This window comes from Triturus cristatus, chromosome 3_2, assembly GCF_964204655.1.
Source record: "Triturus cristatus chromosome 3_2, aTriCri1.1, whole genome shotgun sequence".
Lineage (NCBI taxonomy): Eukaryota > Metazoa > Chordata > Amphibia > Caudata > Salamandridae > Triturus > Triturus cristatus.
The window spans coordinates 288,958,041-288,985,738 of NC_140584.1; the positions used below are offsets into that span (position 1 = coordinate 288,958,041).

The 27,698-nt window shown below is 43.7% G+C and overlaps 1 long non-coding RNA gene across 2 annotated transcripts in view; it reads right to left on the reverse strand.

Annotated features, from left to right (window-relative positions):
- LOC146857172 (uncharacterized) overlaps positions 1–27,698 on the reverse strand; it is a 227,290-nt gene that overhangs the window by 60,063 nt on the left and 139,529 nt on the right. For both annotated transcript variants that reach the window (XR_014979863.1, XR_014979864.1), the window contains one exon: positions 121–213. This is a non-coding gene — a long non-coding RNA (uncharacterized LOC146857172). The remainder of the gene's footprint in view (positions 1–120; positions 214–27,698) is intronic.

The window sequence follows — 27,698 nt, forward strand, 5'->3', positions numbered from 1 at the left end:
CACTGTGAAACATAAGGTACCTGAGCTACAAACTAGCTCAGGACAGTCCGCATGAGTGTTAATTTCAGGTAGACGTGAGATGCAAGTCCCAAGACTGGAAGGGGTACAGTTCAAACTCACCGTTATTTATCCAGGGGCACTTCATTTCCATCAGCTTCTGGCTGAGAAATCGTAAAGGCACTTTGCTGCCTTCAAGTCATCCACGTGGGCACACTGTAGTAGAGAGCAAAGTGAGAAGTCAATTCCACAGAGCAAGTCAGAGGTATGCAAGATCGCGTCACGAAGAGACCAGAGCATCAAATACTGAGGAGTCAGTTAAAGTAGATTTAATTGGTGTTGAGGGTACAAACCATAAAAGCAAATAAGTACAACAAAACAAAATCCTAAAGATCACAATAAATACAAATAAAAAAACATAGTATTAAAAAAAAATCACTATTCTTTGTACATTTATCAACATGCAGAAGGGGTTATTCAGTACAACATTGCAGTTACTAGAGAACTTAAAACTCAGAGCCTAAATCCTAGCTATTTCTCAGCCTTACAGCAAATGTCATTAAGCTAAGTACAATAAAAATAATATCCCCAGAAAGCAGCTATAGGTACGTAAGAGCAGGCCTAACTTGAAAAAAAATGTTCATAATAGGGATGACAAACATTCCAGGCATTGCATAAAACAGTGAAGTGCAGTGTATCCTGCAGAGACCTATTTTCACAGCCACTGGGTAAAAATGTATACCCCCTGTACTTTCCCCGGGGATACGCTAACAAGATGGACAGTAAATGCAATCGAAACCTAGTTATCAGAAATCTGTTTCGCCGATTCTTTATGAAAACAAGGTAAGGTTCAGTAGCAGACACTGTTCTCAACATAATATGACGTAAAACACAGGGCTTTACTAGTTCAATCCCTTCTCTATCCATGATCCTTTGCCTAAAACAATGTACCTTAACCCAAGCATAATGGGCCTTAGAGAGCCACTCAGGAGCGATAAAAAGGTCACCCCTGCCTTAGTCCCAGAAAGAGGCCCTGATATACTTAAGCCACGGGCAAATGAAACGCAGGATATAGGGACATATCATCTTTCAGAATCTCCCTACTTGGAGACCTGGCTTGAACAAGATCTTCAACCAAAGTACAAGGGGGCGAAATGCCACAATCCGTTATAAAACCTACGCCCAATTCTTAATGCATCCTCATGCACCGAAAACGAGGGGGTACTTTGAGGAAGACCCAAAAGCCTCCTTAAAAACTTAATTTTGACTATATGCAGCTCAATATGGTTAGCACAACCCCCGATTTCACTCCCATAGATTACTGCAGAAATATATTTTGCAAGGTAAATCTGCATATGGGACCTAGTGGGTCTACTGCCTAATCTTTTAGCAAAATTAAAAACTGCAGAAGTTGCTAGTTTGAACTCTGCCTTTTCCTGGTAATCAAAGGAAACCAACTTAATGCTGAATCGAATAGTAATCCGAAATATGCTAATACTCTGGTCTTGGAAAAAACACTGGATCCTAACGTAAAACTAGCTGATTTAGTGGATCGGGAACGAAATACCATCACAAAGGAGAGGTCAAAATCTTCTATGAACTTAGAAAAGGATGTCATCAAGGATTATAAGCCTCTAGCCTTTTTAGTCATGAGGACCGCGACATCTGTATATAATATTGGTATGACTACGCGACCTCACTTTCGGATAATCTGATTTCACATCAATCAGGGCCTGCTCTAATCTGTCAATGTATAGGTTAAACAAAAATAGAGCCAAAATACAACCAATCCGCACCACTCCCTTAATACTAAAACTACATGAGCACTGCAAGACTTTAGAGAAACTGACAGATAGATGCCTTTGTGTCCCTATAAAGGTCTCAGAAACAAAATGTCCAGCTCCACCCCCAGTAAAACATGATTTGCCACAGTTTTGATCGGTTTACACAGTCAAACGCATAATGAAAGGTCCATAAAACCTTAAGTGTTTGGAACCAGAATGGGCAACTGTATTTCCCCCAAATCAAGTAGAAATTCAAACACTTGCCTACAGTGGACCGTCCTGCAAGAATCCCATATTGAGATTGACACATTTTTTTCCTCAGCCCACACCGACGGTCTTTCCAGTAAAATATGACCTACAACCTTAACTACAGAATTGAGTAGGGAGAATGGCGTACAACAGGATGGGCTATCTCTGTCACCATTTTTAAAAATTGGTAAAATGATGGACATAGCCCAAGACTATGGTGGACCTACCAACACCGCTGCATTAATAAGTGCCGTTAGAAAAGGCACCCAGACATCACTTACGAAGATATTGGGCGGAATGCCTTAAAGTGAGCCACCCATGCAACTTCAGTTGTGTGGCTCCACGGAAGCACCACTTCCGGAGGAAATACGGGGCCATTGATAATATTCCAGAATTATGAGCTGCTATTCAGGGTAATTGCCTCAACTAGATCTGCCCAGGCCTCCTCCTTTATGTCTTTTTTACAGCTTGCCTGTTCCTTTTCATACAAACAGCAACATTTTTTTACCTTGGCTAGATCCCATGGCTCAACACTTAAAACACTCTTATGCTCCCTCAGTGCTTTCGAGCATCCAGTGCCAAACCACCTGGGAAGATTAGTACACTTGTGGGACGTGGGTGCCTCCAGCAAACCAGACACTACTTTAGAGATCTCAAAAAAGGCCCTTAAAATATCTTGAGCATTACTTGTATTGGACCTAGAAACATCTAGCTCCCTTTCGCAATTGGAGTACAAGGATTTTTAAAAAGCCTCCGGTAGTATCTGGGTCCACTTAAGTATCCTCCCATGTCTTGTAACCTTAACAACACCCTGGAAACCGACCCTAGGGCTTTAAGTCAGTGCAGACCAACAGATAGAGACACATACTGGATTATGGTTGCTGAAACGGCCCATTGGTATCCAACATTTGGAAATATGCATCAAAAGTGAAGTGGAGACAAAATAAAAAAAATAAAAATCTATATATGATTCACAACCTCTTCCTATAAAAGTAGGATTAACATCCCTTCTAGTCAGCAACATTCCATCCAATGTAAAAGTTAAATTAAACTCATTCAACAAAGTGTTTAATCTAATGCCCTAATGAATGTGTTCTAGATGTGTTCCAGATACAGAAGCGCAACCAACATTCATAACCAATTCCTTCAGGATCACTACACCACTACTAGGGCAGTGTTCATACTAAGCCAAAGCACAACTGTATTCCTCAATTGATAATAGCTCTCTTGTATTAGCCAAAAGTGGTGGGACATTACCCAGAATAACCACATAGGGTGTTGCCTTGGGAAGTAAATTAAGGAGCACAGGTTTAGGCAAAGGGAATATGCTAGGCCTACTTCTCAAAGTATCTTCACCACCCCATACCACATCATCCAACATTGTGCCTAGAGCCTGGGCTGGGTCCAAACTAGCCCTACCAAAACCGAAGGTTATCTGGGATGTGATGTTAGCTCCTATAGAGGCCTCCAACTCATCAGTCCTCAGCAACTACCCCAAATAACCCATCCGTCCTTTCAATGACAAGCTGAGTAAAATGCAGCATCGCTGTAGGGAGGGGACAAACAGGAGCAGAAGTAGATGTGTGGGTTTCTGCATGCAATATAGAATAATTATTTTTAGTAAGCTCTGTGGCAAAGATATTAGAGTCGCCCAGCTTCGTCTCAAGTTATTCTTTGACGAGATCCAGAATATGGAACAAATACATCCAGAAGTTACATAAAGAGTCCAGGAGCCGACCACAGATCTCCGCCCCGCCTGCCTGCTCCTCCCTCGCCACTCTGTCAATGCTCTAGAACAACACTGTCATCCACGCGGTCACCTGCACACACCAACTATACCACACATCTTCCCTTTAACAAACATTCAACATTTCAACAGACAAAACAGAGAAAACCCACACACAGGGTGACAAGTGAAACACACACAGAACACTACAATTCATCAATAAACCTCCTTGGTAATCTCTTGACACGAAAACTACTCCTAGGTACAACAACCAGATTCTTGCACATATTGGAAATACTCTTGGATCCACTCGTTCCTTTACAAGCTCTCACTACCCAGCTGAGTTCTCACTACCCACCACCACACTGCATTGATCCACCTCTCGAGACACAAGACAAGTTCCACCATTTTCATTAGCAATTGGTACAGAATTTCCAAAAAGTTTTTACTTGAATGGGTTCTCTAAACTTGGGAAGGCCTTTTCTGAATACTAGAGGGTTTTTGACCTGACCCCAATCACCAACCTGCACCTCCACAGCATTTGTGCACTTGCTCTTACTCTCCAAGTCATTCACCTTAATCCTACTAGCCTCATCGCATGCTGTTTTGGCTACAGTCATTTTTACATCCAAATCCTTGTTGATAACACCTGAGCTCCAATCCAGACATAGACAAGAGCTGACACACATTCCCCTCAATAGCTCAAAAGGCACCCGACTCGTAACAGAGTAGTACGATAGGCTCAAATAGTGTCCTTAATAGCATCAGAACAATCCACCCCAGACGCAAGTGCCTTCTACACACACACCACCAATACATTGTTACATTTTTTACTTTATCATTAAAATGAGGACAATACAACGGTGTGTAAACATGTTTAATACCATTTTTAGAAAGAAAAAAAAACTGCATGGATGTAAAGGTGAATTCTACCCCATTATCCGAGTAGACTTCTGCTAGAATTCCTTCCCTATAAAATACCTCCTTAAAAAACTTGAGTATGCCGACAGTGTTGTGCTCAGCCACACCTTTGACCTCAGCCCATATGGATAACTGGTCAATTAATACAATGAAATATCTCATCTGTACTGGTAGAACATGAAAGGGCCCCAGAAAATCAACTTTCTACCATACATTATCCGGACTTACCACCACCCTAGGTACAGGAACTGAGGTCACCAAATGCTTATCACTGATACAACACTGAGCAGAATCCCTAACCACCTTATCAACCTCTGTCTACGGATGGCCAATTATTCTAATACGTCTTTTGATGGCTGTCATGCCCAAATGACCAACAAGAGCCATTTCAATAATCCTTTTTCTAAAACTCCCTGGAGGAATCAGTCTTTCCTCTGACCAAAACACTGCTCAATAGATAATTCAACAACCACTTTCCAATATGATTGTAAAGATTTCAAAAGCATTTCTCTTGGCCATCCTTCTAACGTATTTCATATCATCCATGAGATCCATATCCTTACAAACTGAATCCTACCATTCCAGCACACTGCTACACACCACACAATCTATCATTGCTATTATACATTCTTCAAATTCTTCATTAGATTCCTCTAGATCAACCACTGGTAGCCTTGAAAAATAAATCGGCTTTACAATTCTTGCCTTCGGAAACATACACCACAACAAAGTTTAACTCAAGCAATTTGACCGTTAGTCTGGAAAGTCTAGCAGTAGATTTTCTTAACGTTGTGCCCATTGGGAATGTCAAGAGGCCTCCAGGGATTTGGCACAAATATGTAGAAGACCCTCAACAGCCATGTTCCGCCTTCTGTATGATTTTTGCCATTGGCATAATCTTGGTTGATAGCATCATCGGGTCTTTTGTTCGCCTTTACCGGGAGTAGATCCTCAGAAAAATGGTTAGGGTCTGATTTGTGCAAAATGAACAAGTTACTTACCTTCTGTAACAATATATCTGTAAGAAACATTAGTTAGTGTTAGATTCCTTACCTTCGAATATCCCCAGGTGTCAGACTGGATTCGTAAAGTTAGCTAGCAATACCTTTGCGCGTCAGTAGGTGGCGTTGTGCGGCTCCGCGCCAACCATGCGCCGACGTCAGTTCTGTACACGACTTTCCGTGCCAGGAATGCAGAGCCATGCCAGACACTGACCACTTGTGCATAAAACTAGGGCCCTAAAAGGGATGACCTTAACCCTAGAAAGCAGTTCGCAGAACGGGGAGGATGGGTGGGATGGTAAGGAATCTAACACTAACTAATGTTTCTTACAGATAGATCGTTACCGAAGTTAAGTAACTTGTTCATCTCAAAGAAACACGTTTGTGTTAGATTCCTTACCTTAGAATAGATAACCCAGCAATACCAACCCCGGTGGGGAGTCTGCGAACGAAGATCACACCAGAAAATCCCGGAGAACCGAACGGCCAAAGAAGCCGTCTCTCCGGACTTGGCTGTCAAGGCAATAATGCTTGGTAAAGGTATGCAGCAAGGACCACGTAGCTGCCTGACAGATATCCTGCAAAGGAACTCCCCGTCCCAGAGCGGTAGAGGCTGCTGTCGCCCGAGTAGAATGGGCACACAGCCCCACAGGAGGCTCCTTTTTAGCCAAGGAGTAACAGGCTTTATTATATAGAACGACCCGCCGAGAGATGGTTCGCTTGTGCACAGCCCGACCTTTCTTGGCGCCCACGTAGCAAACAAAGAATTGATCATCCACCCGGAACTGTTGTGTGCGCTTCAGATAGAACGAGAACGCACGTTTTGGGTCCAGACGGTGGAGCTTCTCTTACTCTGTCGAAGGATATGGAAAGAAGGTGGGCAAAGTGATGGTCTGCCCGATGTGGAAGGGTGTGACAACCTTGGGCAGTAAAGAAGGACGGGTCCGTAACACCACCTTTTCCGGATGAACAGAAAGGAAAGGAGGTTTAGAAGAAAGAGCCTGGAGCTCACTCACTCTTTTGGCAGAGGTGATAGTAACCAGGAAAGCAGTCTCTAAGTTGAGAAGACGTAAAGACCAGTTATGAAGCGGCTCAAAGGGAGCACACATCAAATAAGTCAACACAAGATTCAAGTCCCACTGAGGCATTATAAAGGGGACCGGAGGGAACGTGAGTGTAATGCCTTTCAAGAAACGACTAACAGGTGACTTGAAAAAAGAAGGCTGATCTGGAAGCCTTAAAAAGGCGGAAATGGCAGAGAGATAGCCCTTGATAGTGCCCAGAGCAGAGCCCTGCTGGGCCAGAGAAAGGAGGAACAGAAGAACTTCTGAAAGAGGGGCAGAAAGGGGATCCACATCCTTCGCTGTGCACCATGCCACAAATTTATTCCACCTGCAGGCGTATACCGTTTTAGTGGAGGGACACCTGGCTGCCAAGATGACACCACAGACTTCGGCAGGCAAGTCAAAAGATGTCAACTGTCGCCGCTCAATCTCCACGCATGGAGGTGGAGGCTGGACAGGTTCAGGTGAAGGACTGTCCTCTGCTGCTGCGACAGAAAATCCTCCCGAAGAGGCAGTCGGATCGGAGGACAGATTGCCAGACTGAGTAGCTTGGGATACCATACTCTTCTTGCCCAATCCGGAACCACAAGAATGACTTGGGCCCAGTTGCGCCTGATCATCTTCAGCACTCTGGGCAGAAGTTGTATAGGCGGAAACGTGTACAACAGACCGCATTTCCACTCGCGACGAAAAGGGTCTTCGAGCGAGTGCCGCCTTGGAAATTCCAACTCGCAGAATTGATGTCATTGTGCGTTCTCTTCGGTGGCGAATAGATCTAACAAAGGCTCTCCCCACTGCAGAAATAGACCTAGCACCACGTCCGAGGTCAGACGCCATTCGTGATCCAACATGCATCTGCGGCTGAGTTAGTCCGCCCTGGCGTTCAGGGAGCCTGCCAGGTGTTGAACCACCAGAGACATGCCCCGATGTTCCAGCCATGCCCAGAGGCCCAGGGGCGCAGAGACTCCCGACATAGGGTCCACGACCCCACCCCGCCCTGTTTGTTGCAATACCACATGGCGGTGGTGTTGTCTGTGAACACCTGCATTACCTGTCCCCGGACAGAGGGAAGGAAGGCTTTCAGAGCAAGTCAGATCGCCCGCAGCTCCAGAAGGTTGATATGGAGCCGGGACTCCGCCGGAGACCAGAGGCCCCTGATCTACGCCTCTCCCATGTGGCCCCCCCCATCCCAGGAGGGACGCATCCGTAACCACTGTGAACTCCAGTTGGGGAAGGGAGAGGGATCTGCCATTTACAAAATCGCGATTCATGAGCCACCACTGCAATTGTCGTGCAGTGTCCTCCGAGAGCTGAACGTGATCGGAAAGGTTGCCATGATGCTGTGCTCACTGAAACTTCAGGTCCCACTGCAAAGTCTGCATATGCCATCTGGCATGTTGCACTAGCAGGATGCAGGAGGCCATCAGGCCCAGGAGCCGGAGGGTCATCCTGGCTGAAACCCAGGATAGAGGCTGAAAGATCGGAATCGTAGCCTGAATATTCCGGATCCGCTGTTCGGGATGATAGACCCGAAACTGAGCCGAATCCAGAACCGCTCCGATGAATTGGAGCTTCTGAGAGGGATTCAGGTGCGACTTCGGCACATTGATGGAAAACCCCAGTAAATGCAGGTCAGCCGTAGTCTAGAGGTGGGAGATGACCGTTTGGGGCGAGCCCGCCTTCAACTACCAGTCGTCTAGATAAGGGAAGACTGAGACCCCCGATCTGCGCAGATGAGCTACGACGACCGCCATCACTTTCGTGAACACCAGAGGGGCGCTGGTAAGGTCAAAAGGGAGCACGGTGAAATGAAGTACTCGTGGCCTACCATGAACCGCAGGTAACGCCGGTGGGCCGGGAACATGAAAATAGGCGTCCTGCAAGTCTAACGCTGCCATCCAGTCTCCTGGATCGAGGGCAGACAAGACCTGAGCCAAAGTCAACATCTTGAACTTCTCCTTCCGAAACTTGAACCACTTCCTCCGGAGGTCCAAAATGGGATGCAGTCCCCCTTTGTCCTTCTTGGGGAACAGAAAGTAGTGGGAATAACAACCACTCCCTACTTCTGGCCCAGGAACGCACTCTATGGCGTCCGTTGTTAGACAAAATGATCTTCCCCACAAATATGGCTTAAAGTTTTCAACTCCCCACATGCAAGCCAACATCTTTTTTGATCAGAGAGTATCTGGTTTCTACCACAGATAATCTTATTGATGTGAAACCTATAGTAGATTCCGTTGCTCCATCACTCTGTGAAAGCACCACTCCAATTCCATTTGCACTTGCCTCCACAGTGACAAACGTTTTGCGGCCAGCTACATATGGTTGAAGTACTGGTGCTAAAATCATTTGTTCTTTGATCATTTCAAAATTTCTTTGACAAATGGTTGACCAAGTGAAATCTGTGTTCTTCAACAAGTGTCAAAGCATTCAGTTACATCTGAATAATTCCTGACAAATTTAGTATAGAACTCACACATTCCTAGGACTGATCCAAGTTGATACTTCTTCTCGGGATGCAGAGCCTTTACAATTGCCTTCACCAATTCTCGTTTTGGTTTGACTCCTTCAGATGAAAGAATACGGCCAAGGTATTCTATCTCCTTAACCGCAAAAACACATTTGCATTTCCTTAGAATAACACCATTTTCACATAACTCATTTAACACCCTTCTGAGAGTGTTATCATGTTCCTCCAAAATCTTAGCAAACACTAGAATGTCATCTTGAAAAGCCGCCACATTTTTGATCCCCTGCAACATCTGTCATAATTTTGTGAAAACCAGAAGCAGCAGATGCAAGGTCAAATGGCATTCTGCAAAACTGGAAAGTATCAACAGAGTGTGACAAAGGCTGTAAGATAACATGCTTCAGTTTCTAATACCACCTGATGGTACGCCGCCTTCAAATCCAACTTAGTGTGCCATCTGGCCTTTCCAGCCACTGTGATCAAATACTCTATCCGTGATAACGGAACATTTTCTACCCAGATGGCACGGTTTACACTTTTTAACTCAATACAAAGTCGCAGCTCACCTGAGCTGCTCTTAGCTAAAGCGACTGGAAATAACCATAAGGTGGCATCAGCTGGCTCAATAATACCATTTTGCTTATTTTTGTTGAATGTTTCGACAAATCATCTCATACACTGAAAGGCACATTACTTAACTTGTGCTTAAAAAAAAAATACCAAATGGGGTACCATCCTCCTTCTTATAACCACACATTAGACATTCCTTTTCGATAGTCCTAACCATTTTGACATAAAACCATAAAGGGGCAAATTTCCATGTCTAAACTGGACATATAGGGCCCGATTACTATGGCGGATGGACAACATATCGGGGATTGGGACCATCCGACAGATATATCGGCGGTCCAGCAGTAGCAAATAAGATGCGATTACCACCACGGTGGCCGCAATGCCTATATTTTGCATTGTGGCGGGTACTGCTGGCTGCAGCACCTGCCACAATGTAAACAGGCACACTTGACTTATGCCTGCACTACATAGCAGGCACAATGTGGTGCCTGCCACATGGTGCAGAGATATGTCGGGGGAATCATAGGTGCCCCCCAGGTCCAGTGTCTGGCAGCCAGGGGGAAGGGGGCCCGCTAATGTCCCTTTCAGCCAGCCATTTCATGGTGAGTTCACTGTCATGAAAGGGCTTGCGGAAAGGAACATCGTAATGCCAATGGCTGTGTCTGATACTGCCACCATCGTAGGCATTACCGACCGTCCGACGGGCTCCTTGAGCCCGAATGGTCTTTTTGCCCCCCAGACCAGCCACCATTTTAATATGGCGGGCGGTAAGCATGCACGCGATGGTGGTGAGACTGCCACTGACAGATGGTCGATGGCAGTCTCACCGTCATTGTAATCAGCCACATAGTGTTTATTGCTAGATTTGGTTCTTTGTCATCACAAAAATTATCAAACAGGTAATTATCTTTTACCACTAAAAAATAAATGGATAAAGTGCCTGAAGCATGCATTACAAGAAGTTGAGTTTACAATTATTAAATTATTTTAACTCCTTCACAGTAGCTAAAGTGCTGCAACCCACTGGATCATGCCAGAGATTAGCCAAGCCCACCCCCATTATGGAGTCTTTGAAAAGTTAATCCAAGGGAGTTTCGTTGCATTTGGGTGTCTGAGAATTTCCTCCAAACCACTCGAAATCACAAAATTTCAGGAGTATCACCAATGCGTCTCCGAAACATTAGCAGGCGAAGTTCAATCTCACCAGCCATTGGCCAGAGGCCCAAATCAAACCTCAACTGTTCTAAAGGGGTGCTGACCAGTAAACACAAAAGCTGCCTCATGAACTTGTTTTCTACCATTGCCAAAGGTTTTCAATTTTTGTGCCTTCATATCTCTGCACCATAAAGGGCAACCACAAGTGCCTGGTATGTGTATAGTTGGCGAACTGGTAATACAAATTTACAATGGAACGCCTTATGCAGCTTCAACACCTCACTTTTCTGCTCTAATTTTAATCTTATTTTAACAGCACGATGTGACCAATCGAGCTTCTCATCTTGAGTAATCCCGAGGTATTTGGTTTGATCACGTAGAACGACAGGTTCGGAATACAAGGGGATGACTGATGGTTCTTGGAATATATCCTCATCAGGTTTTTGTTGATATAAATTAGTGGGCTATCCAAATCCTCAGCCGCAAGATTGTCTTCAATTTAAATTTTTACTTCCCTATTCCCAGTAGCAATGACATTCCAGAATAGGGTTTGATTATTTTCCCTTGCTGCTGCTAAAAGAAGTCTCAAGTTTTGGCTGTCCCATTCCTTTTTGCCATTGCAAGAACAGTTTTGTATACAGCTCCTCTTGCTCTTGATGGTGATAATCAGAGCAATTTGGGCCAAACTATATTGTTTATTGAACCAGGATGGTGCACTACTCCACCTTAGCACTAGGCTGCTAGCTTCTCTAAACAAGTCCACCTTTAAGCTTTTAAAGAGGGAATTATGTACTACAGACTACAAAACTACCCCAAAGCAGGTCCCACCTTAGCATATATGGATCTCAAAGCCATCTCTGACCTACCCACTGCAGACCAATACATTCTATATTTGTTATTGGTAAGGTTACACCTCCAGTCCAGCGGCCGAGGGGAAGCTAGCTGGGTTTGGGCAATTGGAAATTCCAAATCCATCTCAAATGCTTTGTGATCACTATCGTGCCTATGCACCTCAGCCATATATGCTAAGAAAGGCCAAAGTTTAACATCTAAAGGTTATAATAACTGAGGCTAGTGCTTCCTATTCTACTAAAGGTGTGGGTACCCTTTCTATCAGATTTGGTTTTTCCATTGCATGCTCGAATCATGCAATTCAGAGATAGAGCATTTAGTTGTACCACCAGGGGAGACCACTTATTAATTGGAGGAACCGTGATAGACTGGATTAACCAAATCCCATCCTCCTCCAAGAGGGAATGGTGATTAACCAAATTTATGGGTTTAAACTGACAATTAAAAATCACCCCCCAATATTTTGAACATATATGGGTGGAGTCCTGCTATGTGTGTAGCTAACACAATGGTGGTAGATTCCTCTCACTTCACAGGTCTTAAATAGATGTGATAATATATTAGCTAGGCATCCATTGGCTGGTTTAATGGTTACCAAAGAATATCTTCTGTTACAGTTTCCTTCCTCAACACCACACACTCAATGTATACCCTGATCCATGTTATCAGGCCTACAGAGGATCTTCCCTGTCCAAAGGACCTGGCATTAGCACAATATGTGGCAAAGTCAGGACAGCTAATTTCCTAACTTTGCCACGTTTTTTCGAAGAGACAAATATGAAAAGTATTGATAAAGGTTCCTCGATTGGGGTCCCTCAACGTAGAGCCCAGGCCAGCAAGGTTCCATGAAAGTATCTTTTGTTTTCTACAATCCATTGAAAGCCTACTGGACTCCACTCCCCGAGATTAATCTTACGACTCCTTCCCACTAGATCTATTGTCTTACCATCTATTAAGGTGTTTACCGTATTAAAATCTGCAGAATTAACACTAGACTCTTTTCTGCCCACACCAAGCCCCCCACCTCCTCCAAGAGTATGAATCAGGAAAACCACTTCCTCAGTATCTGTAACTTAAGGGGCTCTCAAGACTCTCCGAGTCTTTGTACTGTGAGGACACTGAAGATTCTGAGCTTGTGTTTCTAGCAAAATGAAAACTAATAGAACAAGCAAGCCTCCTCTTCCTGTGCGTTACCCTGTTAAATTCCTGACAAGCATACCAACAGTATATCTACTGCCTTCAAGTCAATCAACAAGGTTCAAGGGGCCGAACCTGTTGTACACTGAAACATTATACAAATCTCCAAGCTGGGACTGATTAACACTGCGGTACAAGGGGCGCAAAGAAGCAGGATTCTTAGCTTGAGGGATACCCAGTTGGGGTTCTGGAGGGAGGGGGGGGCTTATAAAAATAACCCAAGGAAAGTAGGCTCACCTCAGAATTCCCTGTATATCCAGGGCCACCATTGCATAACAATTTATGAACTACAGGATAGCTAAAATTAATTACCGCACAGTCTCCGGGCAGACCTTTGTGCCTTTCCCAAAACCACCCACCACGCAGAGTGAACAGATTATTATTAGCCTTGGGGTTGGGAAGTTCCTAAATGTTCCCAGCCAATTGAGGCACTTATTGCTCAACTCCATGTGGGTTTCCCTCTGCCCACCCCTTAAGCCTGGAACCCAGTCATCACGGCCACATAGGGGCACGATCCCAGAGGCAGATGAGTTGTCACAAGGTCTTGGGTTTCATGAAGGAGTATGTCAACCACTCTACTTCTTGCAGCTGTGCCTTGAGAAGCTGGATGGATGGTGTCAATCGTACAGTTGTTATACTTCACACCAGTCCCCCCTGCATTCTCCGTGCCCCAGGCGTCCCTGAATAACTTCCATGAGTCAAAGACTTAGAGGTTCCAGGCATACAAACTCTTGCGGGCGGTTCTACATAAGAGGTTGTGGCTTCTGGCTGAGGAGGTTTTAAATGTGGGCTAGCTTCGGTGATAGAGATTACAAGAGATTCAAGGGCAGTTATTTTCTCCAGGAGTGGGTCGAGTTCTAAACAGATCAACCCTTTGAGATGATTCATCACAGCACCCAAAAAGTCATCTAACCAGTCTGGTTTGGGTGCGAGTGGTCTTCTCTCTCCTTTTATTTGGGCAGATCTACAGGTTTTAGCCTTAGGTTTAATAGACAGTGCAGGCGTCATTTCAACACTTAGTGTGGTGCTTATTAGAGGCAAAACGTTTAGGTTTAGACCCAGGATGAAATGGATCCTGTAGATTCTTCCCCCTCGTCCATGGCGGCAACTATGGGAGCCGAGTTGGTGTGGTATTTTGATTACAAATAGGTTGAGTAGCAGCTACAATTTCTGGGTGAGCCTCCGGAGGGGTTGTGAGTCAAAAGTACCACCATGCTATACTTGTAGAGGATTTTCCACCACCAAGTGACAGTCTTTTATCCGTGAGTTCTCTTCTGGTGGCTATTACACCCAAACCCATTGGCAGCATTTTGTCAATAGTGGCTAATTTTGCAGGGGTTTGGGCAACATGTCCCCCACCGATGCACCTGCGTTTCCCCATTGTGCAAATCTTCTGATGCCAAATAAAGTATGCATTTTCGATGAGGCTCACCCCCTATAAACAGACGAATGTTCGGAACGACAGGCCCAAGAGAGGTGGCCTGGCCCAGCCACCCCATCTGGGGTTAAATGCACCTCCTGGTACGTTACTGTGATGCTGCAATGACCAGGGTAGTCTGGGGCATGAAGTCCTCGCCCCACAACACCTCACTCCTTGTCCCACCAGGGCATGTAGCAGAGCAAAATAGAAAAGTGGCACAACAAAGCAAAGCATCCCCTGAGAAGAGCAAGTCAGAGGTATGCAAGATCACCTCATGAAGAGACCAGTGTATCAAACTTCCAGTTACCACTCCTCAATAGAGCACAGTGGGATACCCCCAGTTACCTACCCTCAAAGAGGCACTGCAGAGTGCTCACAGTTACCACCCCTCAATGTGGACATCTGCGTACTTCCAGTTACCACCCCTCAGTGAAGCACATACTTAGTGGTGAGCCTTAGATTCCATATTCACAAGAGATGTCAAGGCACAGGTCCTATGATTTTTTTACCCACACACGCTGCCACTGTTGACCGGGATTCTTAGCTCTGGTCACATGGTTTTTGCAGGCATTTTCCTAGTTTTCCAAAGACGTTATCCACACGGAGACGTCTGTTCAAGTCCAGATTTCATTTCATGCATATTTGGCAGCTAACATCTTATTCTGTGACCACCTTTGATTTATTTTACATCACCACGTTAGGCATATCACTTATACTTAGCCTAAATAGACTACAGAGCAATAACATTCCTAGGATTTTCCACAGGACTGGACATCTAATACTTTGATTTTTGGGGTAGGCACTACGATCTTTGCCGCATGAGAAAACACAGACCTCAGAGCTTCCTTCTAGAGTCTGCAACCATTGCATCCATCTGTGGGCAGCATCTCTGGTCTATATCATGACTTGTAATTATGAATATATTTTGTAAACATTGTACTCTCCATGGAGCTACGCGCTCTTGGTGTACTAACTTCACCATTTGACATGAATAATAGATGCTGCCAATAACATCTGCCTACAGTTACATTTAATTGTTTTTATTTCACTGATGTGCACTGCATCATAACTCACTCAGGGTCCTCACATCCTCTGCATGATTAGACATGGCAATAATTATTCCGGTGGCATCTGCTATTCTATTCTCCTATATAGGGTTTGAAAAAAGGTGACAGCAACTGATTACTGTGTTTCATGAATTCGATTGCATAAACTACCTGAAATATGGGTCCTGGCATTTGGAAAGAGTGAATCAGATATAGGTGGAAAAAGTAAACCTTTAAAGAAAATTCATCCAAAGACATTTTGTAGTGAAAGAGAGAGGGAAGGTTCAATACTGTGGCTCCAGATATGAAACTGGAACAGACTATCCAGAGATCACAGAAAAGCTCCAAGGGAATTGTTGGTCAGACAAGTAAAAGTGAATGTTGCTCAATGGCAGCTAGCTTACCATGAAGTCCTTTCTATTTGCAATGTTTTCACAGAGATGACAAATTCAAAATTAATGGACCATCGTGAAACTCTTCCTCACTTCAGAGGGGAATGTTCTAATAAACATGTTCACAGCCTTCTTCATTTCATGCAGCAGCAAGAAAACCCCTTTTGAAATGACTAAGAATGTGCACCTACACAACTTCGTGACCAAACAATTTGTGGATAACAATATAAAGACACCTCTACTAGAGGTCCTGGAACATGGATCGAAACTATACACAGAACGGACGCAGAAGTGATTTTTAGTGAAAGAGAAAAAGCTGCTTGACAATCACCAACGTTAAACTTCCATGCTTTAGTTGCCATACTAAGTTTCGTCCAATGAGCCACTGCAAAACAGGTTACATAAAAACAACTTTTGCAAGCACAGAGATGGATGTAGAAAAAGAAAAGGGTGAATTTAACAAGGGCATCCTGTCGCATGATATTCTTCTAACAAACGCATTTGATGGAGATGCTGCAACCAAACCAGTGAAGCACAAACTCATACAAGACCTCGAAAAAAACCTTTCAACTGAAGATTTTCAATTCAAAAAGGTGTCCTCATTGAATACTGCTGTTGTTGTGGACTATATTTTACGATTGCAAATGGTGAAGATTTCATCCAGGCAAAACTTTGAAGAGGCCGTTCAGACTGTTCTACAGATATCTTTTTTTTTTTTTTTTTTTTTTTTTTTATTTGCAGTAGGTACATAATGACATCATAATAAATCCCAAGAAAAAAAGAGAAAACCAGTACACAGATTTTGAACTTACAATTGTAGCATCGTCTTCAAAAGTCTTTTGCCCCCTTAGGATCATCGAACAACAAATTAAATTCCTTCTTTCTATTCACTATGACCTGCTCTCCTCCTCACTTACTCTCTTGATCTTGCCTTCCTCCACCTTGTAATTGGAGCCCAGATACCTTTCCCAAAATCACCTATTTTTTTCCCTTTCTGAGCGTACAACAAGATCTCTATATTATGTAGGCCAAGTAGTCTGGTGAGCCACATTTGAAAAGAAGGAGCAACAGTGTCTTTCCAACCTGCAGAAATTAATATCCTAAGTACTGCAACGGAGATAAACACCAGGGCCTCCTCTGTTTCCCCAAGATTTAACCTGTTATCGGTGCCTAGTATCATAAGGGTGGGTGACAATAGAATTTTTTGGCCTAACAGCCCCTCCCAGAATTTTTCTATTTCCCTCTGTATTCTCTCCAAAGCCTTACAATCATTAAACATATGGAGCAAATCTGCCTGGCCTAACTTGCATCTGGGGCAACAATCATCTTCCCTTATCCCCCAAGAGTATAGTTTGGCCGGCGTATGGTATAAATTGAACAAGGTTTTGTAATGTTGCACCTTCAAATTAGAGGAGCGGAATATTTTCTTTTGTAAAAGAAGGGCATAATCTAAATCTACGTCAGGATTCCCCAGTTTCATAGCCAAAGAGGATTCTATTTTTTCCAAATCATCTTGTATTGAGCCAATGAATAGTGTATAGAAAGCCTTAATCTTCTCGCTCCCCTTAACTAGCTGGTCCAAAATGGGGAATTCGTCTACCAGTAAAGTCCTAGGTCGTACAGCCTTCATCCAGCTTGTCAATCTTATATACAGTAGCCAGTGTTTACGAAAGATGGCAACACTATATTGTAGTGCTTCAAAATCCAAGATCTCCTCCCCGCTCATTAAGTCACTAACTGTCCTAATTCCTAAATTTCCCCATACCTGCAGATTTCTATCGTCTGCCATCTGTGGGAATATCCTAGAATTATGAAGATGAAGATATCGATTTACTTTAGGGATTCCGAAAAACTTTGACACTGCCCTCCAGACCCCCCATGCCCCTTCCAATACCTTAAAGCGAGCCTTTCTATAATACCTTCGATCTACTTCCCGCATAAGTAGACCTACCGCTTTACGGCCAATTAGTAATTCAAATATTGAGGGAGGCATCTGAGTACCGAGATTCCCCTGGGTGGGTTTAGCCTCAGTCTGAAAGAGGATAGACATATGTACCAGCAAACATGACCAATGGTAAAGCCTCAGATTCGGTAATGCCAGACCCCCCCTATCCCTGGGTAGAGATAATAAATTAGTAGAACGCCTGACTCGCCCATATTGCCAAACAAATTTTATAAAGATTGATTCCAGACCTTTGATTACTGTTTCATCTATTAAGAGGGGTATGGCACGAAATAAATAAAGAACTTTGGGGAACATAGTCATTTTTAGTACATTGACCCTTCCGATCAATGAAAGGTGTAGAACATCAATTCTTTTTAGCTCTGTTTCTATGGATTTGCTCAATGATCCAAAATTCTCAGCGACTGTTTTCGCTGTTGCCGCATTAATTCTGACCCCCAGATATGTCGCTGAGTCAACAAATCTTTCATCAATTTTGCTGAAGTTTTCAGTACAGATTATTTGTGTTTTGGATTCATTCAATAAGTATCCTGAATCTTCACCGAAGTCCTTTGCCATTTGTATCAGCTCAGGGAGTGCCTGATGCGGGTCCACTGTGGTCACCGCCAGGTCATCCGCATATGCCATAACCTTAGTTTCGAATCCCTCACATATCACTGGACTAATTCCCGGGCATCCAAGGATCTTTTGGATAAACGGGTCGATATAACGCGAAGAGGATTGGGGAACAAGGACAGCCTTGACGTGTACCACGGTTTATTGTTATCAGATCAGATCTCTCACCCATAACCACTACTCTGGCGACTGGGTTGATATACATTGCCCTTAACGCTCTCATAAGTTTCTCACCAAATCCCCTTCCTACCAAGATCCCCCAGAGAAAGTCCCAGACCACTCTATCGAAGGCCTTCTCTGCGTCGAGCAGGATCATGGCCATCCCGTCTCCCACCGTGGACTGGGCATCAAACAGTGTTATGGCCCTCCTGATGTGATCCGTGGTGCCCCGTCCGGGAACAAACCCGTGTTGCCAAGGGGAGACGAGATCGCCTATGACCCTGCCCAACCTTTTGGCTAGAATTTTAGAATAAAGTTTAGTGTCGGCGTTTATTAACGAGATGGGACGATAGGATCCCGGTTTTTCCTTGGGTTTCCCTTTCTTGTGAAACACCACTATATTAGTTTCCCTCCAAGAATCTGGGACCACCCCTGTATAAACTATACCATTAAATAAATCAAGCAAGTATGGAGTAATGACAGAGGCAAAGCATTTATATACCTCGAGCAGGATCCCGTCCGGGCCCGCTGCTTTGCCTGTAGGAAGCTCCTGCAAGGCATTTACTAACTCACTCTCACTAATATCGTCCTCCAATTCCTCTCTGACGATATTGTCAAGACGTGGGCCGGTATCTATATACTCGTGGCCTCGCCGGCCTCTAACATTTTCCTCCCTATAGAGATCTTGATAAAAATTCTTAAACACCTGGAGGATATCTTTAGCTTCCGTGTACTCTTTCCCACTATCTTCTATCTTAATAATGTTATTTTTAACTCTTTCCTGTTTAATTTGTAGTGCCAATATCTTACCGGCTTGCTCTCCAGTTTCGTAACGTTGAATCCTAGTAGTTTGGAATTCACTTGTTGCCTTAAATGTAAAGGCCTTCTTTAAATCTGCTTTGGCTGCTACTAATTTCCTTTGACTCTCCGAGCTATCTCTGCCTTGTATTATATCAGTGGTATGTTGAACCTCGGCTATTGCGAGTTCCCTCATTAATCTTTCTATCTCAATCCTGTCTTCCCTTCTCAATCTTGCCGCACAGCTTATTAATTCGCCTCTTAAGGCGGCCTTGAATGCCTCCCATACGCAGTTGCGTGAGGCACTATATCTGTTGGCTGAGAAGAATTCCTCGACCCAATTCCTGACATGTTCTACGAATCTATCGTCTAATAGTAACCTCCTTTCCAATGTCCACCTAGTTCGTGCCCTTTCTAGCCCGTCGAAATTATAAGTTAAAACCAAAGGATTGTGATCCGATAATATCTTTGGGGATTTAGAAATTGTTACCCTGTTTATTACGGAATCTGATATTAAAAAATAATCCAACTTGATATACCTCTGGTGGGGGTTTGAAAAGTATGTATACCCTGGATCTTTAGGTTCCTTTATCCCCCAAACATCTAGTAACCCATGTGACCTAATTAAAGATGAGACTGCCCTAAAAACTTTGGGTTTTCGCCCTAAATAAGTTGCATTCGGATCCCAGTCTGCTGAAATATTAAGGTCCCCACAAAAAATTATGGGCGTTAACCAAGTAGCTAACTCTATTTCCAGAAAGTCGTAAATCTCTGGATCATCGTTGTTTGATCCATAGACTACACAAATTGTAAAGCCCTTTTCCAGCTCAGCTAGAACCCATCTCCCATTTCCGTCCACTTTAATCCGTCTGACTCCTCCCAAAGAAGCTCTAACCAAAACTGCAACCCCCCTAATAGTAGATGATTGCGTTGTACATGCCACTAGCTGATAACCTCTCACTGACATGAGATTCCTTTTGGACCATGGGAGGTGCGTTTCTTGCAAACACAGAACATCCAATCTGTTAAACTTAAGGAAATGGGCTAGATTTTGGCGTTTCCTACAGTCGTTCAGCCCACCAATATTAACTGTACAAATCCTAATGTTCGCCATCATGAGAGTCTACTTGAGCGGCTAAAACTACCTGAAGCTTCAACTGATGCTTAATCCCAAAAACCTTACCCCACCTATTAGACCCATAGTGTACCAAACTGCAAATTTTTCCCCCTTTTCCTGAACCCCGACCCCCTCCCAAGCCCTCCCCTCCCAACCCCTGACTTAATTCCCCCCCCATCCAGCCCCTACCTACCACCGTCTGCGAAGCGCTCAGACCTAGTCTGTGCACATGATGGGCAGCGGTGCCTGCGATGGAGACAACTGGAGAAAAGCTAGTGCCTACTAGAACCCTTTTAATCTAAGGAATATCTATAACCAGCAAGTATAAGAAAAAGAAAAAAAGAAAAGGAACAATGAAAAGAAAGGAGAAAGAGACCCATTCTTAACTTTGCAAATTATATTCCAATAGATTCCCACTACCTTGCTCCCGGAGGAGAAAGGCGCATATGCTTTTTACACCTGGACTAAAGAGTAGCTTATGGTCTGAAAACTAATTACTAACAGAGCCCAGATACTCCTTAGCTTTAATTTCTGAGCTAAAGTAGAGAGTCTTGCCATCATTGATTACTTTTAACTGTGCCGGGTTTATCAAGAAGGCCTGCATTTTCTTGTCCCGGAACTGTTTAATCATCTCCCTTAATCTCCACCTTCGCTCAACCGTCGAGTGACAATAGTCTGGTCGGACAAAAAACGAGATTCCTTCTCCAGCTCTCTTAGCATCCGGCCTTGCTTTTTCAGCGATAGCCTGCCTTAAGATAAAAAGTTACCAAAAAACACCAGTACCGCTCTGGGTTTGTCTCCTTCCCTCGCGTTCTTTCGAATTTTAAAGGGGGTACGGTGGACCCGCTGGATCTCGGTGGCCCAGTTCCAGCTAGAAAGTTCCGGGAATGCTTGCTGGAATAGCTTGATGATATAGGCCCTTATATCCAATCCCTCGGCCCCCTCGGGAATCCCTAGGACCCTCAAATTATTTCTACGGAGCCTATTTTCTAACTCCTCAGTCTTCCATTGGAGATCGACCACCTGGTCGCAATGGGCATCAACCTTGCGTACAGCTTCAGCGGCCTCCGCTTCTGTTGTTACCAGCCTCTCTTCCAGATTTGAGACTCTGTCCCCCGTATTAGCGCAAGCCTTAGAAAGTTTCCTCACAACACCCTGCATCTTTCTCATTGCCGCCTGGGCTTTTCTATTGTCCTGGCGAGTCTCTTCTCTGTGCGCTATAATTTCTTGATGAATTGTCTCAAGGAGTATCCGGTTAGTGTTTTCTTCTCCTGGGCTCCCCTGGGGAGGTGGAGCATAGGATAGATCACATCTAGTGTCGAGGCTCTGCGTCAAAGCTCTTGTCGCCAAAGGAGGCCTGACCGCCGTTACAGGGACATCTGATTCCAGGTTGCTGCCTGAATCGGCCTCAGATTCCGAGCTAATACTAACTTCGTCATCCTCGGAACACCCAGCCCCTTCAGAGGTTGAAAAGAAACACTCACTGGGGGCCTTCTCTTTCTCTTTCCCACTACATTCGCCCCCCTGGTCAGGATCGAACTCAGCTCTAAAGGATCTCAAGCTCATGCCCAATGCATCTTCTACTTGAGGCAATGCAGATACCATTGCACCTACAGAGAAAGCTTCAGGGCCAGTTTTATCGACTTCTTTCTGCACGAAGCTCTCTTCCTGCACAGATTTAATATCCAGGGCAGAGTCAGTGACCAACACCATATCCTCATCCCGATTTACGGTGAGGGGTGATTCCTTTGTAAAAAGTCCAGTTTCCGAGCCCCCAATTACTCCTCCGTTCAGCTGTAAGGTGCTACCTTCCTCCTGCTCCTCCTGCTCTGCCACCTCTTTCTCTTTCTCCTTCCCCATCTCCTTACCGGCTTTTGGGAAGATGTCTGCGATGGAGGTAGGTGGTGGCCGAACCTTAACCGTGCTCTGTTGCAGTTTTCTTCCTCTCTCGATCTCAGCACTGCTGTTAACTCCGCCGCCATCCTCCCTAGTCCCTTTCCTCCTTTGGATCGCAGCCCTCGATCCCGCTGCTGTTTTCGGAGGCATTTCCCCTCTTCGCCTACAGGCTAGCCAGTAAGAGTTATCCGAGCCGTTAGCAGTGCTCGGCTCCCGGCGAGAGCTGACTCCGCAGACAATTCCGCTCCGTTTCGCTCGTTTGTCCCAGCTCCGGGCTCCCCTGTTTAGGCTCCGCCTTCCAGCGCTTCCAGTGCTACCGCAGACTTGACGCGGGGGGGCTACGAGCGTGAACACCACCGCGGCTGCTGCCGCTGCTGATCGATGAAGACCTTGGACGATAGGGATCACTAACAGTATCATCATTCCGGCATCGTTGCAGTCGGGCTCCTCTCCATACACGGTAAGTTTTTACATCGAGCTCGTCTCCTCTGTCTCCACCGCTACACCGCTACGGCCGTTACGCAGCCGCCATCTTGCTTCTACAGATATCAGTCAGTGTGCACCTTGCAAGAACTGTGCATTGTCTTTGACAGTTATCTTGAAGTATCGGTCAAAGAATGTGAGAGAATCAGATGAATGTCTATAAGTGGAACAATTGACCCGTGCCTGCATCAAAGATTTAACACCTATACCTGTGCAACTTGATAAATTCTGGTCATCAACATCGAACAAGATCAACTTGGAGATGTTAACTCCCCAAAACATTGCTGATGCTTCGGTGAATATTGAATTTCCAATTATTGCAAGTGTAATGGTTGTCACTGAGGAGTTGGTGCCTGTAGAGATGTATTCAAAAAGGTAGAGGCCATATTGTTCAAGAATATAACAGCAAATTGGAGGAAGCGGACCTTCGTTTTGTGCCACATGTTGAGTGGGCTGTATGAAATGGTTTCGATCGAGTCAATTTACTGTCAAACGATTCAGATGTTATTGTGCTACTCAGATTTGTTGCAATGTTGTCAAGGATTGTCAGAGTTATGGATACATTATGGAACATGCGAGAAAAGACACTTAATCCGGCTTCATATTCTGTATAAGACACTTGACCCAGAGATTCCCAGTGTTCTTATAAAGGCACATTCTTACGGGTGATGACAATGAGCTAAATTGGAACAAAGCTTGGGGCTTAAACAGATGAACCTGTAAAGTTTCTTAAAGGATTGGCTGAGACAGAAGAAGAATGACTTTAGAGGCGTAGAAAAATACCCTGTGTGTGTGGAAAACTAGTTCCGACTGTCACTCTTGACGATCTTTGGTACAGTGAATTCAAGAGATCAGTACCGCTACGTGACCTTCCACCGATGTCATTCTATGCGTGGACACATTAAAAGAGCATTCGACTTGATCAGAAGATCTGTAAAGGTTTTGAATCATGTATATGTTAAGAAAGATTCATGTGAATTTGGTTGGGATGATATTGATGGTCCGCAAAAAACTACGAAATTCCTAAAGCCTCTACCCACAGAACTTACACATACTTGCAAAACCTGTGCCACCAAAATATGTCCGTCAATAAGCTCTTCTCAAAGTGAACTATGAAAATGTGTCTAAAACAAGAGTGAAATTTCTTTTTTTCATATTCAGATCATAAACTTTGGTGTATACATAAAATTATTTAAAAAAAACATGGTTTCATTTTTATGTGCCTCTTCTTCCTCTATTATAGCCACCATTTTGGAAAATGGCAGAAGTGTTGCTCTGAGAAGTTATTTTCTGTCTCCGAGACTAATTGACACCCAAAACCTGTGTTTTGGCACCAAAATTATTTATATAGGTCTCATGATTCCTGAAATATTGCATCACTGCAACACATCCGCTATTTTAAAAAATGCCATCCAGAAAAATTCCGCCCGGATCAGCAAGGTCTACGCAAGCTAAATTACTTCTCTAATTAGCCAAAACAGATATCAAAAATAAAAAAATCTCTGGACAACAATTTTTTTAACGGTTGGCCAGCATTACAATGTCTCTGGCGGAGAACTCAAAAATGGACTTGGCTGCCTTCCAGTCATCCACTTGGGCAAACTGTAGAGAGAGCAAAGTGTTCACTCCTCTTAAAGGAGGAAAAAGGCAAAGCACGTGAAGCAACCCCCAGACACAAAGCGATGGCCTCAAACGACCGCAGATAATCCCATTCCTTTAAGGAGATTGCCCCAGAATGCGCATCGCTAAAACACTCACGAACTTGCCAGGCCTTGCAAAGGGTCCCCGGTGGAATGGCAATTACAATTATTGCCACAGTACAGTATGTTCACATGCTCCACGCCACCTTAATCTTTTACCGCAGCCTCCAGAGACTTTTAGCCCAGCCAGACCGCCACATGGCTTATTCTTATTCAACTGGTAAGTGGCCATTGATACCCCACCTTCCATGTCTCTTCTCAGTCTCAGGCCTAGATTCCTGAGCCCACTGTACCAGGTTTAAGCAGTTTTATCTGACACCCCCAGTCAGCCTTTGAAAGAACTTGGCCCAATACTGGCAGTAGCCCCAATTATCCCATTCACCACCCCAAGTCTGGGTCCAACACAACAGATATAGGCCCAGAAACATACAACAGTTTAGCAGAGTCTTCATCTGTGATGTCAACAGCAGAAAACAACTCTAGGGAGGTGGCAGAAAGAAACGTGCCACTTTCAGGAGTGTAGGAGACACAAAATGTCTGGGGGCGGACAAGGACAGCCATGGGGACTTTTCATTGCCCACGATCTGAGAGCTTGGATAAATGTGTACAGTTACATAGTTATGAAGTGCAATAGCAAAAAAGGAGGGCATTTGACAGTTTAATTATCCTCTATTCTTAATTACATTCTGGAAATTAATTAGGAAATATGTGAAAAAATAGGAACCTTGTATCTGCATGCACCAAGCAAACAAGGGTGAGAGAAAAAAGGAAGAATAAATAAAATCTTCTTGGCGACATTCCTAAACCTCAAAACGAGATGAGGTGTGAGACAGGTCATACAAATGCATAAAGCTTGCTGTGTAAGAAACAGAGTACCCGATGTCATGAGATGCTTGAAACAATGAGAAGTTTGGCACTGGCCTGTGAGATGCTCACAGAAATGGAGTATTGTAAAATATGCAGAATGAGAAGAGTGTGGGTGATGTTTAGTTAATAAGCAAATCCAAGTTCTACTTTGGGTACCCTTCTGTACATAAACTATGCTTTAACATGGTTTAATATTTTTACCACTGTATGTATGCCATTAAGTGCTGCATATGCGTATAGTTTCAAAAGTTTAGAGACTGCATCAGGGAGGTGTACATTTTTGGCACAAAGTCTGATTTACCTTTTTTTTTGTAAAAAAGGCTTTGCATCAAAAACCATGGATGGTTGTATGGGAATTAAAGATGGGAGAGTGAGTAGTAATTAAACAAAAAGCAAGCGTAGCAGTTCAATGCTCTAAGGATGTTATTTCATCTGAGATGAAACATCCAACTGCATCCAGCCAGGCACTGCTTACATCGCCCGTCCCCTATTCAAACTCTAGAATCTTCACATTTATGGAATACTCCCTTGTATTACCAGTCACTGCCTAGTTGAGGCTGTCTAAACACATAATATCTCCTTTCATTACAACTGGTGAATATTAAAACAACGTAAACTTAACTTAATATATTTAATTTCAGGCGTGTGGAATTTAATAAAATATCTACTTGTCAATGGGGCAGGTTGCTTCACAAATCTACTTGTCCTGTAACAAAATCAAATTGCTCCTTTGGTGCTATGTAGTGCAGTAACAAATTATGGCCGCAATCTCATTAAGAGCTGTGATATAGCGTCTCTGATTATGCCAGGGATCATACCATATTAGTGTTGGAATACTTGCAATCGCCTTATGTTGCCACATTTCCGCAGATCTGCATATTGGAAATATTGTCTAAGCCCCTCCGGTATGGTACTTACTCTCCCTCCTCACCACACCTGTAATCATTTTGACCACACCCATGAGAGTTTCATCTCGCAGCATGCCTGTGATCCTGTCTCCTACAGAAACTGACCGTCCTAGTCCTTCAGCAACATCATTCAAAGTAGCTATGATATCCTCAATTTGTAGGTCAATGTACTCAGCATTTTTGTCTGGTATTCTTGAAAGGCAGTCAGCTACTTGTTTTCCTCCACCTACCACATAATCTGCACCACAATTAAATACCTGTAACATAACTGCCAATCTTCACAAACTGTTTTTTGTGCCATCAGGATCTAAAATTTTAATAAGTGGTTTATGATCTGTCCTCAATGTGAAAACTCTACTCCATAAAAATTGTCATTTACAGTCAAAAGATTAAGCATTCAAAAATCACCATTAATGACCATCTGGAGAAAGTCTGTAAGGTCTGGGGGCTTAGTTTTTTATCAGAATATAGATTTTTTGGACTGTAAAAAAAAGTTTCAAAAATGTCAAATAACCACAATTGCCATTTTTGCAGACTTTTCTGCCTACTCGGAAGCTTCTATTTAGACCGATTTCGGACAGGAAAATGACTCCAAGCACACTTATTTTACTTCCAAAAGTGAAAATCCACATCCAACAGTCATTTGCAATAAAAAAAATCACCATTACTGACAATCTGGAGAAAGTTCGACAGGTCCGGGGTCATCGGCTTTCATTAGAGCAAAGATTTTTTTAGATGGTCCAAAAATTAATAAAAATGTAAATTGGATCGTGCCACTTTTTAAAGCCTCACAGTGATCAAAATTGCAATTTTTACAGATTTTTTCGCCTTCCCAGAGCTTCTATTTTGACCGATTTCAGGCAGGGAAGTGACCCTAAACACACTTATATTAGCACCAAAAGTGATAATTCACATCCAATAGTCATTTACAGTCAAAAGATTAAACATTCAAAAATCACCATTCTTGACCATCTGGAGAAAGTTCTACGGTTCTGGGGTCATCGTTTTTCATTAGATTATCGATTTTTTGTACTGTAATCATTTTTTAAAGCCTAACCGTGGCCAAAATTGCCATTTTTACAGACTTTACTGCTGACTCAGGAGCTTCTATTTTGACCGATTTTGTGATGGAAAATGGCTCCAACACACACTTATTTTACTTCCGAAAGTGAAAATTAACATCCAACAGTCATTTACAATAAAAAATCACCATTATTGAGCATCTGGAGAAAGATCGAAAGGCCATCGTTTTTCATCAGAAAATTGATTTTTTGGGACTGTACAAAAAATGATTCAAAATGTCAATTGGATCATGACTAATGTTGAATAGCCACTTTTTTGGGCC